The sequence below is a fragment of the Lactuca serriola genome, chromosome 4 (assembly GCF_051521515.1).
Source record: "Lactuca serriola cultivar US96UC23 chromosome 4, Lser_US96UC23_V15, whole genome shotgun sequence".
Taxonomy (NCBI): Eukaryota; Viridiplantae; Streptophyta; class Magnoliopsida; order Asterales; family Asteraceae; genus Lactuca; species Lactuca serriola.
Genome location: NC_136411.1, coordinates 110,019,159 through 110,023,433, shown reverse-complemented (window position 1 = coordinate 110,023,433; position 4,275 = coordinate 110,019,159).

The window sequence follows — 4,275 nt, the reverse complement described above, 5'->3', positions numbered from 1 at the left end:
GCGCAGAACTCCAGCAAAAACTCCCGATACACAGGCTCCTGGATCCTGAACAAACGCGCCCATCCCTGACACACAAACAATTCCACACCACTCGCGTCCGAGTGTGTATATTGCAAAAACTCCTGGATCAATGCAACAAGTCCAGTCCTGGTAGCCAACTCCCAGTCGAAAGAGGGTGCAATATCAATCTCCTTCGTGAGAAGCAAGCTCAAGTTGGTGATATAACGCGCCCGGGTAGCATCGTTCAGCGTTTGTGGAAATTGTAAAAAGCGATGATCGGTCACATCCTCGGGAGGGTTGGTTCTTTGTGTCCTTCGAGCCATAATCTGCACATATTAACACAAAAACACAAAACCAACAAATATGGCAGCATTAATAGATTTTTAAACCAAAAAAAATGGAGCTGGATAAGGCAGTACGTTGGGCGTACGTCCAGCGTACGCTGGACGTACGTCCAGGTGCACAATTCTGTGTTCTAGTTCCTTTACTTGTGCAAAAATCATAACCCACATTCAAACAAACACAGCAGGGCATGCAAACTGTTAAAATGTCGTGGTCCAAAGGCATAAAAAAAAACGGAACTACCCAAATAATAAACCACACTCCTGTTCGTTCCTTATCCATTCAAGATTAGCTAACAATTAACAAGGAAACTTCTTAGGGGCAGTTAATCGGAGTTTTCAGGACATACGCATGGCGTACGTCCCTAAGCTTCAATCGATGGGTGTGGGACGGAATTAAGATGAAATTAGGTCCAAGGGTTTAGTGTATTAACCGAAATCGGTCCATTCAAGCCCTAATCAACACATACATTTGCGAAATCGGTCCTAATTCAAGAACCCCATAAACCCTAGATTTCGAACCAAGGCTAAATGCAGCTTATTTCATCAAATTAAACACAAATGCATGATATTGAGTAACCGAAAAGCTTACTTGTGTGTTGAATTTGACAAGAAAAGAAGCAAAATCGTAGATCTTGGAATGAAATCACCGTCACAGTTCGTGTGCGAGAGAGGAGATGTGAAAAGAATAAAGAAGAAGTCAACGGGTCAAGAGATATACCTGGTCGTCGCTTTACGCGGGGCGTAACAAAAGGGTACGCGGGGCGTACCTCAACCCCCTGAAATGTTCATGCGCGATCAGATGTTGAATTACGTTGGGCGTAATGTAACTTACGCGGGGCGTACGTTTAATTTTCTTCCTTCCTTTTTTTAATTTAACTTCCTTTTATTTTAATTATTTAATTAAGGGACTTAAAACTTATTTTTTTTTCATTTTAATTTCTTTAGCTAATGATGACTTCACGATGAGTGATAAAAAAATTGAGATGTCATAACCACTTATCTTTGTCAAGATCAAACGACAACGGTTGATCAAAAACCTTTGCATGCAAGAATTGGTTTGCGAAAACACCCACTTTCGGGACCCGTTAGAATATTTCCTTTGTTTTCCTTGCACATTTAACTAAAAGTGGAACAAGAAGTGACCTAACTAGTCAAGAACAGCAAGAGCTCGGTCTTCCACTTAACCACCACAATACGCCTTGCTATACTACGCCTCAAGGATTGAGTTGGGCAAATCAACAAGGTAGTAGGCTAAGCAGGTCAAGAATTCCCTAGTCGCTTTCATTCCCGAAACCCATGCAAAAAGTAAAGTCAAGCAATGTGTACAATCCTAAATTCCTGCAACATAAGAACAAGAACCTTCCCGACAAGTGAAATGATATCATCGAAAATCAAACTAAAAATAAAAACTAACTAATAACTAACTAAAAACAAATAACGAATAATCAAATAAAATAAATTAATGACAAGCCGTTCCCCGGCAACGGCGCCAAAAACTTGATGTGCACAAAAGTACCCACTAATTTTAATATTTATAACCTAACAAACTTAGACTATCTATGCACTTATAGGCAGTGTACCTAGTCAGATTACAGTATAGCTTAGGTAAGTCGGGTGTCGATCACAGGGAACGGTGGATTAATTTAATATATTTGATTATAGGTTACAGGTTACACGAAAATAATAAAGAAAATGGTTTAATAAATCTCAAACTAGCAAATAACAACTCTCGATAAACTAACAGGAAAGCACATCTCTTCAGGTACTTTGGTTTAGATAAATTACACTTTAAAAACATAGACAATTGCATACACAAATTCATTTATTCAATGTTCACCGATTCCTAAAATGATTAGATTCATGTTCACTATAACTAATCCTTTAGCAAACAAGTCAATTCAAACAGTGATCAGTTGATTAAACTAACATGTTTCCTAGTGTTCAGTTCGTATCAAGCAAGACTTGTAAATACAGTTAATCAATGTAGACATTTAATCAACCTCTTGTTGATGGTCATCAAACAAGGCTCACACATTAACTTACCTATTCTCAAATTAATCCTAGTTTCACATTCGTTATTTCTAGTCTTATAATCTCGATGGTCATCAAAAATCATAAGAGACAAGCAAATCAAGCAGATGTTCAAGCAACTCAATTCACTTAACAATTAACAGAAAATAATCATCATTAACACATGAGGATCTTTAAACAAGCTTGGCAAGATAAATTAAACACAAATAAACTATTTAATATAGCAATTAGTCTAATAATCAAAGCTCCATTCAATCATAAACACAAAGTAAAAGGTTTTTACACCTAAATCAGAAACTAAATACAGAAAAGTACCACCATGGAATGCTAAACATGGTCACGTCAGCAAACCATATGATAATCAACATGTATCCGCTCTCCAATCCTTCCGATCTCTGCTCCCGTTAGCTTAACGGCCTTCCGGCCGCCTTTTAGACCCTCAAAACGGCTTAACAGAAGTTAATTGTCGACTAAATTAGGTTAGAAGTCGAATCCCCCCTCCTGGTTAGCTAAAAATCGACATTTATAATCTTTGTGGCCGACCTAAGTACGCTGGGCGTACTTAGGATTACGCAGCGCGTACTCAAGATAATCACGCGGTCAAGTTTATCCGGTGCAAAGGTGTACGCGGCGCGTACCATTACCTTACGCGGGGCGTAATCGCTCCCTCAACATTCTTTTCTTTCTTTTAGCTTCTAAGCCCGGCTTCCGCTTTAGTCTTTTCTTTTGTGGTTCATCGGCAACAAATAACTGCAAAACATAATTCAAAGTATTATGAGTACTTTTTAGTTCTAAAATAGAATAAATAAGGCCAAAATATTAAGATAAAGTGTATAAAAATATATATAAAAATACACATATCAGTTGCACTGGGTTATGACAGATCCTAATTGCACTTTCAGAGTCACAATATAGTGGGATCTTCTTCATATTGAGTCCATAGTCTCGAAGTTGACTTTGGATCCAAATCACTTGTGATGTGCAGGATGCAGCGGCAATGTATTCCGCTTCGGCAGTAGACAACGACACACACGTTTGTTTCTTGGATTGCCAGCTGACCAACTTCCCGTCAAGGAATTGACAGCCACCAGTTGTGGTTTTTCTGTCGAGTCCACATCCTCCAAGGTCAGCATCAGAATAGGCTTGAACGAAGAAGCCTGAGTTGGATGGATACCATAGACCTAAGGAGGTGGTTCGCTTGAGATAGCGTAAGATGTTCTTCACTGCCAACATGTGAGGTTCGCGAGGGTTTGCCTGAAATCGAGCATAATAACACACAGAAAACATGATATTGGGTCTGCTAGCAGTGAGATACATTAGTGAGCCTATCATTTGACGATAGAGCGTGATATCGACAGCCAGTTTGTCTAGAGATGGGGTAAGCTTGGTGCCGAATGCCATTGGGACTTTGACTTTGGAGTCTCCCATCATGCCAAACTTTGCTAAGAGAGTCTTTGTGTAAGCTTCCTGATTAATAAAGATGCCTTCGGGTCCCTGTCTTATGTTTAAACCAAGGAAAAAGTTAATAGGACCCATTGAGCTCATTTCAAACTTAGTCTCCATCAGCTTTCTGAATTCAGCTGTTAAGCTGGGATTCGTGGAGCCAAAGATGATGTCATCGACATAAATTTGAACTATCATAAGGTGGTTACCTTCCTTTTTGCGAAAGAAGGTTGGGTCAACCGAACCTTGTTTAAATTTAGACATCTTTAAAAATTTTGTAAGCGTTTCATACCAGGCTCTCGGAGCTTCTTTGAGGCCGTACACAGCTTTATCCAGAATATAGCAATGATTTGGATACTTTTCGTTTACGAACCCAGGAGGTTGCTCCACATACACAGTCTCTTCAAGTTCTCCATTGAGAAATGCACACTTGACGTCCATTTGGAAAACTTCAAAG